This window comes from Nerophis lumbriciformis, linkage group LG10 (genome assembly GCF_033978685.3).
Source record: "Nerophis lumbriciformis linkage group LG10, RoL_Nlum_v2.1, whole genome shotgun sequence".
Taxonomy (NCBI): Eukaryota; Metazoa; Chordata; class Actinopteri; order Syngnathiformes; family Syngnathidae; genus Nerophis; species Nerophis lumbriciformis.
Window position 1 is genome coordinate 37,304,284 of NC_084557.2, and position 16,408 is coordinate 37,320,691.

Consider the following 16,408-nt stretch of genomic DNA (forward strand, 5'->3'; position numbering starts at 1 on the left):
TTTAGTTCAGTCCTTCTCAGTTTTTATAAGTTACCGCCAATGTTGATGTGATCCATTTTAATAGCTCCGGCAGTAGCGTATAGCATATAGCAGTTAGCATCCCAGGACCCACAATGCACTTCTGCCATGACCCACCCCAGGCAAATTCTTATTGGTAGGCGGGCGAGTGACGATTGCTGACGTGTGTGTGACGATTGCTGACATTTTCTTCGTCGCTCACGTGAATATTATTATTTGATATTTTATGGTAATGTGTTAATAATTTCACACATAAGTCGCTCCGGAGTATATGTCGCACCCACGGCCAAACTATGAAAAAAACGTTGACTTATAGTCTGAAAAATACGGTACTCAATTTATACTCAAAATGTATCAATCCCCACCTAGTACCAACCTCGTCATGTCCGTTGTGTCCTGAGCAAGACACTTCACCCTTGCTCCTGATGGGTGCTGGTTAGCGCCTTGCATGGCAGCTCCCTCCATCAGTGTGTGAATGTGTGTGTGAATGGGTAAATGTGGAAGTAGTGTCAAAGCGCTTTGAGTACCTTGAAGGTAGAAAAGCGCTATACAAGTACAACCCATTTATCATTTATTTATCATCTGAAATCAAACAAATAAAACTCAAAATTGTGTGTGCCTTTCCCTGCTTACTTGAGAAAAAATGGATCTTGTAGGAAGCGGCATGTATGCGCAGACAGTGTATTACCCTTACAATATGTCGACCCCCGTTTAAAGTTTTTTTTCATTATTGCTACTGCAGTATATTTATTTACGAAGACCTATCATTAATTGTTGAAATTAAATTTGTGGTGACTGGCTAGTTGTTTTGGTAGCGACTCGGGATCCAACAATAAACAGTATTAATGATAAACCGCGCTAAAACACCCGACGGTAAGTATTAATGTTTTCTACTAAAATTGGCACGAAACCGTGATTGATAACTGCATCATGATCAACTCATGGACCGGTGCTCCTACTAGCTATTTTAATCCATCCACCCATCCATCCATTTTCTACCACGTTCCTCTAACAAGACACACTGTATTTCACCATTAAGAAACGTCATCACCCAGTATCAACTTATATAAGCACATCTAAGATACAACTAAGATATTCTGCACATTGAACCTTCAGGCTTGCTCTCTTAACAGAGTGATCGATTATACTCAGGAAGAAGGTGTCTACAACAGCGTGACGTCACAAACTGGACGTGCAACACACATTTAGCCTTTATCATTATAAAAAAACTTTACAAAAGAAAACAGAAGATGATAAACATTAGGGGTGTGGGGAAAAAAAATCGATTTGAATTCAAATCGCCATTCTCAAGTTGTACGATTCAGTATCGATTCTCATTTTTCAAAAATCTATTTTATTTTTTATTAATCAATCCAACAAAACAATACACAGCAATACCATAACAATACAATACAATTCCAAAACCAAACCCGACCCAGCAACACTCAGAACAGCAATAAACAGAGCAATTGAGAGGAGACACAAACACGACACAGAACAATCCAAAAGTAGTGAAACAAAAGTTAATATTATCAACAACAGTATCAATATTAGTAACAATTTCAACATAGCAGTGATTAAAAATCCATCATTGACATTATCATTAGACATTTACTTTAAAAAAAATACAACAATAAAATAAAAATGAACAGTGGCTTACACTTACACAGCATCTCATAAGCTTGACAACACACTGTGTCCAATATTTTCACAAAGATAAAATAAGTCATATTTTTGGTTCATTTAATAGTTAAAACAAATTTACATTATTGCAATCAGTTGATAATACACTGTCCTTTACAATTATAAAAGCTTTTTACAAAAATCTACCACTCTGCTTGCATGTCAGCAGACTGGGGTAGATCCTGCTGAAATCCCATGTATTGAATGAATAGAGAATTGTTTTGAAGCGGAAATATATCGATTTTGAATCGAGAATCGCGTTGAATCGAAAAAAATCGATTTATAATCGAATCGTGACCCCAAGAATCAATATTGAATCGAATCGTGGGACACTCAAAGATTTGCAGCCCTAATAAACATATCTAAACACTCAATACAAAAACATGGCTCTTAAAGCCAGAACAATATTTAATGTTTTTTTCTGCCATAAAAAGTATATTGTATGTATTTATGTTTTATTTCTTACATAAAACTTGTGTAAATTTTACAAAGTGGAAGAAATACATGTGTACTTGTTGAGCACATTAAAAAATACTGCAATGATTGTGGTCACAATAATCCCTAATATGAAGTTTGCATGTCGCTACAACCCATATATACATATATATTTTTTTAAATTTTAATTTTATAAGCCTTTAATTATAAACTGCGACATTTACAAAGAAATAATAATAATAATCAAAATAAGTACAAAAACAGTACAAATCAGCACCAGGGGGTTATAAATTCAAAAAAGTAACTAAAATACAATGATATATATATATATATATATATATATATATATACATACATACATACATACAACAAAGTGCAAAACAATAGGCTCACACGAGTTTAGTAAATAATTTAAATTTGGAACACAGCATCATCGTTTTCACAGCTTTTTGACAACCCTAATATATTCACACAATAGTTTGGCCCAAAATGACGTCACCAACGTAGCTGAAGGCTCAAGAAAAACTCAGCTCAAAGTAAACTCAATTTATAAGTTAACACTTGGCACTCAGCATCAAGGGTTGGAATTGGGGGTTAAATCACCAAAAATGATTCCCGGGAGCGGCCACTGCTGCTGCTCACTGCTCCCCTCACCTTCCAGGGGGTGAACAAAGGGATGGGTCAAATTTCACCACACCTAGTGTGTGTGTGACAATCATTGGTACTTTAACTAAACTTGATTGAATGCAGACACACCGGAAGTCTCCTCATTGTTGACTAGGTTTAAAATAGGTGCACACACCAACATCCGAAACTGACAGAACAAGCAGAAATGTTTTGATAGAAATATGGCATAAACACAACAATATTATACTTAGTCATACGTTTTAATTAAAACAACTTTGGAATCTTATTAGCTTGCGCTGTTGATGCTTTCACGCGCGTTGCCATCGTCTTCACAATTACTATAGTATACATTTAAAAACACGCTCAGCATTGTTCTAATATTTAAACATAACACCACAAACCACACAATTGAGCGGCAAACATGATCGGTAATTGTGAGCATTTTCCGAAGCCACCTTTCTTCTGGCGGCAAAAAATTTTTTTCCCACCGAAGCTAGCTGACATTAGCTAAAGCTAGTCAGGCTCGTATAAGTCAGATTCTTTACCTTTAAAAAATGGGAGTCACCGTCTGTGGCATCCAACGTGCGTTGCTCCGTAAATCGTTAAAAGATAATATTTCTCATATTTGACCGAAAATACTGATAACATCTATGAAACAACACGCACAATCCACTGCTTGCAGTCAACAGACAGTCATCGCGGCTCACACTCAGCTACCCCGACTGTTAAACTTTTTAAAACTGCATCGACCTATCCCGTGTGCGCGATTCAGTGACGTCAGACAAACAGCGTTTGCTTTTCTAACTGGCTACTTCAGAAGGGGCGGGTACCTAACTAGAAACAGTGTGTGGAGTTAAGTAAGGGTTGCAATGTACAGTAAATCAGACAAACCCCAATGGCAAAGAGAAGGCGCGGTTAGTAGCCCAGATTTAAATCAACAAACCATGAGTCGGGACGGGAATTTCGTCTTGAGTTTGACTCTGCACACTTAAATTTATATATATATATATATATATATATATATATATATATATATATATATATATATATATATATATATATATATATATATATATACATATATATATATATATATACATATATATATATATACATATATATATATATTTATATATATATGTATATATATATAATATATGCAACAACACTTTTCGGGGCTACCGCGCATGCTCGTCACTGCCGTTGCATGCTGGGTAGTGTAGTTGTTATATTCCCTAGCCTAGCTCATAACATCACATATTTCCCCCTATAAAGAAATAATGTTAACTCAAAAAAGTGTTTCTTTTTTTAGCTTTAACTTTTCATTTTTTAGCATTGTAACCACATTTGCAAACAACTTTTCTCTTCATAGAATTTTCTTTCAATAAAGAAATAAAGTGCAAAATGTCAAAGCATCATAACCAACAGTTATGTCAAATAGCAGCAGAAGTGCACTTTTTGGAAAGCTGTATTATTTTAAGTTTTGTGCCCAAGGACTGATTTTATTTAACACTCCATTATTTTTTATACACCTATAGTGATCACAGAGATAGGTTGTTTTTGTGTTACTGTATATATTTGTTTTTCTGAAAAATCCCACTTAATATACTACTATATACTATATTTTTTTAGGGGGGGTAACAGTCAATATTTATTTTTTTATTAGATTTTATTTTTTTCTTATATAATAAAAGTGAGCTTTTGTTAAACCAAATATCGTGTGTTTTTTTCCATATACAACAACCTATCTGGACTCGATAAGAGAATCGATAAGGAATCGGTTCGATAAGAGGATTCGATAGTAGGCTCGAACGCGATAATTTCCTATCAAACATCATCCTTAGTCTCCATGCCTAAGTGCTTGATTTTATACACCGGGCCAAGTGATTAGGACACCTGATTGTCATCATTTAGGGTTAAGAGGGGAGGAGTATAAGAGGGGAGGAGTATATTTACAGCTAGAATTCACCAAGTCAAGTATTTCATATGTATATATATATATATATATATATATATATATATATATATATATATATATATATATATATATATATATATATATATATATATATATGTATGAGCTGAGCTGCCACCTTACCTCCTCTCTGAGCTGCCACCTTACCGTGGTAGAGGAGTTTGCGTGTCCCAATGATCCTAGGAGCTATATTGTCCGGGGGCTTTCATGCCCCCTGGTAGGCTCTCCCAAGACAAACAGGTCCTAGGTGAGGGATCAGACAAAGAGCAGCTCGAAGACTTCTATGGGAATGAAACAACAAAGACTCAGATTTCCCTCGCCCGGACGCGGGTCACCGGGGCCCCCCTCTGGAGCCAGGCCCGGAGTTGGGGCACGATGGCGAGCGCCTGGTGGTCGAGCCTGTCCCCATGGGGCCCGGCCGGGCACAGCCCGAAGAGGCAACGTGGGTCACTCCTCCAATGGGCTCACCACTCATGGGAGGGGCCATAGAGGTCGGGTGCATTGTGAGCTGGGCGGAAGCCGAAGGCAGGGCACTTGGCGGTCCGATCCTCGGCTACATAAGCTAGCTCTTGGGACGTGGAACGTCACCTCGCTGGGGGGGAAGGAGCCTGAGCTAGTGCGCGAGGTAGAGAAGTTCCGGCTAGATATAGTCGGACTCACCTCGATGCACAGCAAGGGCTCTGGAACAAGTTCTCTCGAGAGGGGTTGGACTCTCTTCCACACTGGCGTTGCACGCAGTGAGAGGCGACGAGCTGGGGTAGCAATTCTTGTTGTCCCCCGGCTCAAAGCCTGCACGTTGGAGTTCAACCCGGTGGACGAGAGGTTAGCCTCCCTCCGCCTTCGGGTGGAGGGACGGGTCCTGACTGTTGTTTGTGCTTACGCACCAAACAGCAGTTCAGAGTACTCACCCTTTTTGGATGCACTCGAGGGAGTACTGGAAAGTGCTCCCCCGGGTGATTCCCTTGTCCTACTGGGTGATTTCAACGCTCATGTTGGCAACGACAGTGAAACCTGGAGAGGCGTGATTGGGAAGAATGGCCGCCCGGATATGAACCCGAGTGGTGTTTTGTTATTGGACTTTTGTGCTCGTCATAACAAACACCATGTTCAAACATAAGGGTGTCCATATGTGCACTTGGCACCAGGACACCCGAGGCCGCAGTTCTATGATCGACTTTGTAGTTGTGTCATCGGATTTGCGGCCTCATGTTTTGGACACTCGGGTGAAGAGAGGGGCGGAGCTTTCTACCGATCACCACCTGGTGGTGAGTTGGCTGCGATGGTGGGGGGGGGGATGCCGGACAGACCTGGCAGGCCCAAACGCATTGTGAGGGTCTGCTGGGAACGTCTGTCAGAGAGTTTCAATGTCCACCTCCGGAAGAACTTTGAACATGTCACGAGGGAGGTGATGGACATTGAGTCCGAATGGACCATGTTCCGCACCTCTATTGTCGAGGCGGCTGATTGGAGCTGTGGCCGCAAGGTAGTTGGTGCTTGTCGTGGCGGTAATCCTAGAATCCCTTGGTGGACACCGGCGGTGAGGGATGCCGTCAAGCTGAAGAAGGAGTCCTATCGGGTTCTTTTGGCTCATGGGACTCCGGAGGCAGCGGACAGGTACCAACAGGCCAAGCGGTGTGCGGCTTCAGCGGACGCAAAGGCAAAAACTCGGACATGGGAGGAGTTCGGGGAAGCCATGGAAAACGACTTCCGGACAACTTCGAAGCGATTCTGGACCACCATCCGCCGCCTCATGAAGGGGAAGCAGTGCACTGTCAACACCGTGTATGGTGCGGATTGTGTTCTGCTGACCTCGACTGCGGATGTTGTGGATCGGTGGAGGTAATACTTCGAAGACCTCCTCAATCACACCAACACGTCTTCCTATGAGGAAGCAGTGCCTGGGGAATCTGTGGTGGGCTCTCCTATTTCTGGGGCTGAGGTTGCTGAGGTAGTTAAAAAGCTCCCCGGTGGCAAGGCCCCGGGGGTGGATGAGATCCGCCCGGAGTTCCTTAAGGCTCTGGACGCTGTGGGGCTGTCTTGGTTGACAAGACTCTGCAGCATCGCGTGGACATCGGGGGCGGTACCTCTGGATTGGCAGACCGGGGTGGTGGTTCCTCTCTTTAAAGTTAAAGTTAAAGTTAAAGTTAAAGTACCAATGATTGTCACACACACACTAGGTGTGGCGAAATTATTCTCTGCATTTGACCCATCACCCTTGATCACCCCCTGGGAGGTGAGGGGAGCAGTGGGCAGCAGCGGTGGCTGCGCCCGGGAATCATTTTGGTGATTTAACCCCCAATTCCAACTCTTGATGCTGAGTGCCATGCAGGGAGGTAATGGGTCCCATTTTTATAGTCTTTGGTATGACTCGGCCGGGATTTGAACTCCCAACCTACCGATCTCAGGATGGACACTCTAACCACTAGGCCACTGAGTAGGTATGAGAAGGGGGGAACCGGAGGGTGTGTTCTAACTATCGTGGGATCACACTCCTCAGCCTTCCCGGTAAGGTCTATTCAGGTGTACTGGAGAGGAGGCTACGCCGGATAGTCGAACCTCGGATTCAGGAGGAACAGTGTGGTTTTCGTCCTGGTCGTGGAACTGTGGACCAGCTCTATACTCTCGGCAGGGTCCTTGAGGGTGCATGGGAGTTTGCCCAACCAGTCTACATGTGCTTTGTGGACTTGGAGAAGGCATTCGACCGTGTCCCTCGGGAGGTCCTGTGGGGAGTGCTCAGAGAGTATGGGGTATCGGACTGTCTGATTGTGGCTGTCCGCTCCCTGTACGATCAGTGTCAGAGCTTGGTCCGCATTGCCGGCAGTAGGTCGGACACGTTTCCGGTGAGGGTTGGACTCCGCCAAGGCTGCCTTTTGTCACCGATTCTGTTCATAACTTTTATGGACAGAATTTCTAGGCGCAGTCAAGGCGTTGAGGGGATCCGGTTTGGTGGCTGCAGGATTAGGTCTCTGCTTTTTGCGGATAATGTGGTCCTGATGGCTTCATCTGGCCAGGATCTTCAGCTCTCACTGGATCGGTTCGCAGCTGAGTGTGAAGCGACTGGGATGAGAATCAGCACCTCCAAGTCCGAGTCCATGGTTCTCGCCCGGAAAAGGGTGGAGTGCCATCTCCGGGTTGGGAAGGAGACCCTGCCCCAAGTGGAGGAGTTCAAGTATCTAGGAGTCTTGTTCACGAGTGGGGGAAGAGTGGATCGTGAGATCGACAGGCGGATCGGTGCGGCATCTTCAGTAATGCGGACGCTGTATCGATCCGTTGTGGTGAAGAAGGAGCTGAGCCGGAAGGCAAAGCTCTCAATTTACCGGTCGATCTACGTTCCCATCCTCACCTATGGTCATGAGCTTTGGGTTATGACCGAAAGGACAAGATCACGGGTACAAGCGGCCGAAATGAGTTTCTTCCGCCGGGTGGTGGGGCTCTCCCTTAGAGATAGGGTGAGAAGCTCTGTCATCCGGGGGGAGCTCAATGTAAAACCGCTGCTCCTCCACATCGAGAGGAGCCAGATGAGGTGGTTCGGGCATTTGGTCAGGATGCCACCCGAACGCCTCCCTAGGGAGGTGTTTAGGGCACGTCCAACCGATAGGAGGCCATGGGGAAAACCCAGGACACGTTGGGAAGACTATGTCTCCCGGCTGGCCTGGGAACGCCTCGGGATCCCCCGGGAAGAGCTGGACGAAGTGGCTGGGGAGAGGAAAGTCTGGGCTTCCCTGCTTAGGCTGCTGCCCCCCCGACCCGACCTCGGATAAGCGGAAGAAGATGGATGGATGGATATATATATATATATATATATATATATATATATATATATATATATATATATATATATATATATATATATATATATATACCGTATTTTCCGCACCATAAGGCACCCTGGGTTAAAAGCCGCGCCTTCAATGAACGGCATATTTCAAAACTTTGTCCACCTATAAGCCGCCCGGTGTTGTAAGCCGCATCTAACTGCGCTAAAGGAATGTCAAAAAAAAACAGTCAGATAGGTCAGTCAAACTTTAATAATATATTAAAAACCAGCGTTCTAACAACTCTGTTCACTCCCAAAATGTACGCAAATGTGCAATCACAAACATAGTAAAATTCAAAATAGTGCAGAGCAATAGCAACATAATGTTGCTCGAACGTTAATGTCACAACACACAAAATAAACATAACGCTCACTTTCTGAAGTTATTCTTCATTCATAAATCCCTCGAATTATTCTCCTTCGTTGTCCGAATTGAAAAGTTGGGCGAATGTGGGATCCAAAATGTCGTCTGGCGCTGTCTCCCTGCCTCCCTGTCTTGGTGAACGTCACGTGTGTTCGCCTTCTGTCATCCACTGTTCCCACGCAGTTAGCAGTCTAGCTTCGAATGCCCTGTTGACACCAATATCTAGCGGCTGGAGGTCTTTTGTCAATCCACCCGGAATGACGGCGAGTATTGAATTAAGCGCGTAAGCGTGTCTCTTAATGTGATGTTATGAGCTAGCAAATATAACAACTACACTACCCAGCATGCAACGATAGTGACGAGCATGCGCGGTAGCCCTGAGAAGCGTTGTATGCTGGGAGTTAGAATGTGGTTATGAGCACGCTGTGAGTAAACGTTGAGAACTCAGTTAACACGCCTCGTCTGCATTATTTATAATTAGACAGACAACACACTTAATAGGAGCCATTTTGGGGTCTTTACATAAACACACAAATGGAAATGAAACGTCACATATCCCAGCATGCACCGCGCGCTTCTTCTACGGGGAAAAAAGATGGCGGCTGTTTACCGAAGTTGCGAGACCGAAACTTTATGAAAATGAATCTTAATATTTATCCATATATAAAGCGCACCGGGTTATAAGGCGCACTGTCAGCTTTTGAGAAAATGTGTGGTTTTTAGGTGCGCCTTATAGTGCGGAAAATACGGTATATATGGGCTTCACGGTGGAAAAGGGGTTAGTGCATCTGCCTCACAATACGAAGGTCCTGAGTAGTCTTGGGTTCAATCCCGGGCTCGGGATCTTTCTGTGTGGAGTTTGCATGTTCTCCCCGTGACTGCGTGGGTTCCCTCCGGGTACTCCGGCTTCCTCCCACTTCCAAAAGACATGCACCTGGGGATAAGTTGATTGGCAACACTAAATTGGCCCTAGTGTGTGGATGTGAGTGTGAATGTTGTCTGTCTATCTGTGTTGGCCCTGCGATGAGGTGGCGACTTGTCCAGGGTGTACCCCGCCTTCCGCCCGATTGTAGCTGAGATAAGCTCCAGCGACCCCCGCGACCCCAAAGGGAATAAGCGGTAGAAAATGGATGGATGGATGGATATATATATATATATATATATATATATATATATATATATATATATATATATATATATATATATATATATATATATATATACACAGGTAAAAGCCAGTAAATTAGAATATTTTGAAAAACTTGATTTATTTCAGTAATTGCATTCAAAAGGTGTAACTTGTACATTATATTTATTCATTGCACACAGACTGATGCATTCAAATGTTTATTTCATTTAATTTTGATGATTTGAAGTGGCAACAAATGAAAATCCAAAATTCCGTGTGTCACAAAATTAGAATATTACTTAAGGCTAATACAAAAAAGTGATTTTTAGAAATGTTGGCCAACTGAAAAGTATGAAAATGAAAAATATGAGCATGTACAATACTCAATACTTGGTTGGAGCTCCTTTTGCCTCAATTACTGCGTTAATGCGGCGTGGCATGGAGTCGATGAGTTTCTGGCACTGCTCAGGTGTTATGAGAGTCCAGGTTGTTCTGATAGTGGCCTTCAACTCTTCTGCGTTTTTGGGTCTGGCATTCTGCATCTTCCTTTTCACAATACCCCACAGATTTTCTATGGGGCTAAGGTCAGAGGTGTTGGCGGGCCAATTTAGAACAGAAATACCATGGTCCGTAAACCAGGCACGGGTAGATTTTGCGCTGTGTGCAGGCGCCAAGTCCTGTTGGAACTTGAAATCTCCATCTCCATAGAGCAGGTCAGCAGCAGGAAGCATGAAGTGCTCTAAAACTTGCTGGTAGACGGCTGCGTTGACCCTGGATCTCAGGAAACAGAGTGGACCGACACCAGCAGATGACATGGCACCATGGTTTGGGTTGGTTTGGTTTGCATTTCCTTTGGAAATCGAGGTCCCAGAGTCTGGAGGAAGACAGGAGAGGCACAGGATCCACGTTGCCTGAAGTCTAGTGTAAAGTTTCCACCATCAGTGATGGTTTGGGGTGCCATGTCATCTGCTGGTGTCGGTCCACTCTGTTTCCTGAGATCCAGGGTCAACGCAGCCGTCTACCAGCAAGTTTTAGAGCACTTCATGCTTCCTGCTGCTGACCTGCTCTATGGAGATGGAGATTTCAAGTTCCAACAGGACTTGGCGCCTGCACACAGCGCAAAATCTACCCGTGCCTGGTTTACGGACCATGGTATTTCTGTTCTAAATTGGCCCGCCAACTCCCCTGACCTTAGCCCCATTGAAAATCTGTGGGGTATTGTGAAAAGGAAGATGCAGAATGCCAGACCCAAAAACGCAGAAGAGTTGAAGGCCACTATCAGAGCAACCTGGGCTCTCATAACACCTGAGCAGTGCCAGAAACTCATCGACTCCATGCCACGCCGCATTAACGCAGTAATTGAGGCAAAAGGAGCTCCAACCAAGTATTGAGTATTGTTTTTTTTGTTGTTTTTTTTTGTTTTTTTTTGTTTCCTGTCCAGCTTCTCAGGCAAATCATATAGTTGATGTAGATGCCCATGTCGGCTGTTCAGATTTACTTTACAAAAGAGAAGTGTAGGATACTTCTCTTGTTGCCTTATTTGTATTTGACTTTATTAAATGTATTTATATTATCATTTAGTGCAGCCGGGCCGGAGCAGGAGGGGATAGAAAGAGAAAAAAAAAGAAGACAGAGGGGGAAATTGTGGGGACAAGAGGGGGATTAGACAGAGAGACAAAAACAACAACAGCAAACAACAACAACAACAACAACAATAGAGCAACATCAGCAAATATGACATGTACAAATATGATGGTAAAAGTAATAGCAAATAAGCAGTTAGCGAAAAATAAAAAATAATACAGAAATGACAATGAGCATTATTACACTACAAATGGATCAATACAAATACCAATAGAAATAGCGCTATTGATAATGAACAATACCAATAATTTACCTTTATTATCAACAATACAGTTGTTTAAATGCAACAATACATATACGTGATGATAACTTGAGATACGAAAGAATGCAGAAAAATGGAGGGGGAGAAAGAGAAGCAACCTACATTAACCTTGTAGATTGTTATAGTCACAATAGGTTAAGCTTTGTCAGTGTGCCATGTGTTACACCCAGTTTACCCTAGGGCAACAACGTTAATATATGTTTGATGAAACGTGATTATGTGCATGAGTGTAAGTATGCATATGTACTTGTATATGTACAGAATGTGTATATGTGTTTGTACAATGAATGTATATGTACAGAATGTGTATATGTGTTTGTACAGTGAATGTATATGTACAGTATGTGTATGTGTATGTTTGTATATTGAATGTGCGTGTGGATGTACGAACATTAGGTAGGTAAATATGTACTGTATTTGTGTATGTATGTGGGAGCGTAGGTACCTATGTACATATGTGAGCATATGTGAATTTGCATGTACAATACATTCGACTCCCAGAGTGCGTGGGAGCCAGAGCACGGCCCCATCACCCCCGAGAGCCCAACCCACAAACAGGAGGCGTGGTGCCCAGGGAACCAGGGACCACCGCCCCCACGCAGCCAAGCCGGCCAGCGACAGGAACCCCAGAGCCCGACCCACCGTACCGCCCACAAGGGCCAGCAGCAGGCCGCAGACAGACGCACCCGGCAGAGGACAGGGCACAAGAAAAGCAGGGGACAGCCAGACCCCAAGCCAGCGAGAGACCACACCCCACACGGGCAGAAAGGCGAGACGCCCCGCCCGAGGGACCCAGAGACTCCCCGCAACCGGACGGGAAGACCTCCCCCGCCCCACCAGCAACCGGGCCCCCACGAGCCCACCCCCCCACCCCCGGAGAGCGCGGCGAGGCCAGCCCCCGGCCACCCCACCCAAACCGGCCGCCGCAGGACCACCCAGGCACAGGGCCACGGGAACCACCCACCCCACCCGCAGGGACCCCAACGATGGAGATGGAACAACCAGCAACCGCCCCGCCGATCCCCCCCCCTGAGGGAGGGGAAAAATAAAAAAATAATATTAATAAAATATATTAAAAAAATAAAAAAATAAATAAATTAATTAATTAATTAAATTTAAAAAAAAAAAGAATTAAAAAAAAGATCACAGACATGCTGACAAACAAGGTCACTACCCCAGCAACTGGCCGACTCGCAGCACCTCGGAATACCTTGCAGCACCAAGCTACCACAATAGACGCAGGGACTAGGCCCAACAGGCCCCAACCAAGACGGGCACCCGGAAGGGATGGACAGCGGGACCCAGGAGCTCCAGACACGCAGTTCGGATTCAGTAGCCTGAGGCGTCTACCCCCGTCTGACAGGCAGGCCCAGAGCGTACCCCCAGAAATATACATACATACATACATATATACATACACATACACACATACATGTATACATACCCACACATACACATATATACATATACATACACATATGTACACATACACATATATAAACATACATACATACACACACATATACATACATATACACAGTTCGTCAGCCCCGACAGCCATCACGCGCGCGCGCTGCCACCAGTCACAACATCAGCCACACCCCTGCACCAGACCCAGCAGCCACGGGCGCCCACACCACAAACAAACGGCAGCAGAAACAGCAGCCGCAATAACCCCAGACAGCCAGCACCAGCCAATCAAATCAAAGCGATCAAAAAAAAACTGTGACCAGCAACCACACGCCACCAGGACCACGGAGACCAGCCGGCGCCAGCCCGCCAGTCAGCCCGAACGCCAACACGCAAACAAGAGACACCAACAACCCCCCCAACCAAAAGGCCCCCCACCCCAACCCAAACCCGCACAAACACACCACCGCCCAAACAACCGAGACACAGCATCCAGACCAGACACGGGGGCTGCGCCGCCACCACACCAAGTCACCAACAGAGACCCCACAGCGCAAGGTCGGGCCACACGGGCACGGACCCCACCCAACAGGAAGTGAGACCCGCGCGACGCCACACACAAATAAATAATAAGATTAAAATAAAAAATAAAAAATAAAAAATAAAAAAATAAAATAAAATAAAAAATAAAATTTAAAAAATAAAATAAAATAAAAATAAGTAAATAATAAAAATAAAAATAATAAATACATTAAAAATAAAAAAATATATATAACAATAATAAATGAATAAAAGCCTGGCAGGCCACCAGACCGCAGTCCCCGCCGGCCGACGAGGCAATGAGGGGTGCGCCGAACCCCAAACCCCCCATGCATGTGTACAAGGCCCCCAGAGTGTCTACTGTGTAGTTAAAATTAGGAGGTCAGCCGTTACAGCCGACCTCCAGTCCCTATTGATGTGTGTACTGTAGCGTGAGTGAGATATGTATGCTTGTGGGAACTAATAATGCGATTAAAATTGGGGGACATCAAGGTCATGGTGGGTCCCAACCAAACCAAGCCCCCCAAATCCTAAGTGTCTAATATGCAGCTAAGATTGAGGGATGGACGAGCAGGGGCCAAGACAGGAGGACTGGAGCCCCATTGGAGGCATCCTCAACCCCCCGCCATGCCTCCCCGCAGGACAATCCCCAAAGTCCTATATATGTGTGACTGTGTGCGCTATAAGTAGGAGGAGTAGAGGGCCCGGACATCCCCCCAGTCCACGCGGCCGACAACCAGGAACTACGGCCAGGAGGCCGCCACCCCCCGCCACAGCCCGTGACCCACACCAGACCACTTTAACGTGACGCCACGCGAGCCCTCCCCCCGCCAAACAAAGCCAGCCCCCGCCCGCCCCAACCCAACCCTGCAGAGCCCATACCGGCAACCAAACGCAGAAAAACCGCACAGCCCCCACGCCCAATGCAAACACCGCATCCCGGCCATCCACACAGCAACGTGCCCATACGAGTCCCGGCCAGGGGAAGGAGCCCCCCAACGGGGGAAGAAGCCATTGCATCCCGTCCGCAGTATTGAGTATTGTACATGCTCATATTTTTCATTTTCATACTTTTCAGTTGGCCAACATTTCTAAAAATCCCTTTTTTGTATTAGCCTTAAGTAATATTCTAATTTTGTGACACACGGAATTTTGGATTTTCATTTGTTGCCACTTCAAATCATCAAAATTAAATGAAATAAACATTTGAATGCATCAGTCTGTGTGCAATGAATAAATATAATGTACAAGTTACACATTTTGAATGCAATTACTGAAATAAATCAAGTTTTTCAAAATATTCTAATTTACTGGCTTTTACCTGTATATATATCTAAGAAATACTTGACTTTCAGTGAATTCTAGCTATATATATATATATATATATATATATATATTTATTTATTTATTTTATTATATATATATGTATATATAAATAAAATAAATACTTGAATTTCAGTGTTCATTTATTTACACATATACACACACATAACACTCATCCACTCATTGTTGAGTTAAGGGTTGAATTGTCCATCCTTGTTCTATTCTCTGTCACTATTTTTCTAACCATGCTGAACACCCTCTCTGATGATGCATTGATGTGTGGCACGCACAAAAGTGCTTTCATCAAATGCATTAGAGTCTGGAAACTTCCATCTTTCCCTAGCATTGCCCAAAACCGGTCAATCTTTGCTTCCTGAGGAAGATCTTCAGTGCCAAGCACTTGGTAGTCCACTACTTCTTCCCGGAGGCTATCCAGGTCCATACAGCAATGTTAATATTTGGTTACATGTCCCTTGGCAAGTTTCACTGCAATAAGGCGCTTTTGGTAGTCATCCACAAGCTTCTGGCATTCTGGCAATCCCTTTGACCCATGGAGTCAAAGGGATTTTAGTCCCTGATGCCTTGAGGATCATCTGCAGATCACACCTCTTCACAAACCTGTCACCAGCTTCCTGCTCCGTCAGTATTATGCAAACCTTGTGTTTTCTAAAGAGCCAGTCCATCCGATTGCCCAGGTAGCTGACTCCGTGGATGCAAAGCTCCTCAGCTCATTGGGAAGAAGTGGGGAAAAGGCCAGGCATTCTTTCTGAACTCTAAAAATTTAAAATATTTGTATTGATGTATTTGATTAACAGTGGGGTGACAGACGTCTCACCTGAAGCCAGTGTAACCAAACACTACGGCTTGCAAGAACCCTCCCATACCAGTTAAGAAGTTGACTGCACCCAAGCCGTCCGATGTCTCGCTCCACACCTAAAAGGCCACCACATATTCCGTTTATTCAGTTGTGACGTACAGTATGTGTGCATGTCAGAAAATTACCTGGAAAGGTCCTAGAATGTTTTTGAAGCACTTTTCAAGAAATTGTTGAGCTTTCTCTGCTTCCCCCAGCTCAAGCCATCCAATTGCAAACATGCCCTGAATTACGAGCATGCCATCAGTTGAAGAACAAACAGTTTAAATTAAGATTACCTACAGTAGGTTACGTGCAAACACATTCT

At 44.3% G+C, this 16,408-nt stretch overlaps 1 protein-coding gene across 2 annotated transcripts in view; it reads right to left on the minus strand.

The window, feature by feature from the left end:
* The window catches only part of LOC133612323 (inner centromere protein A-like), a 46,570-nt gene extending 43,098 nt beyond the window's left edge, over window positions 1-3,472 (minus strand). For both annotated transcript variants that reach the window (XM_061969632.2, XM_061969631.2), the window contains exon 1: window positions 3,309-3,472. The gene's annotated coding sequence lies outside the window, so the exon portion shown is untranslated. The remainder of the gene's footprint in view (window positions 1-3,308) is intronic.
* Between the last annotated feature and the right edge of the window lie 12,936 nt (window positions 3,473-16,408).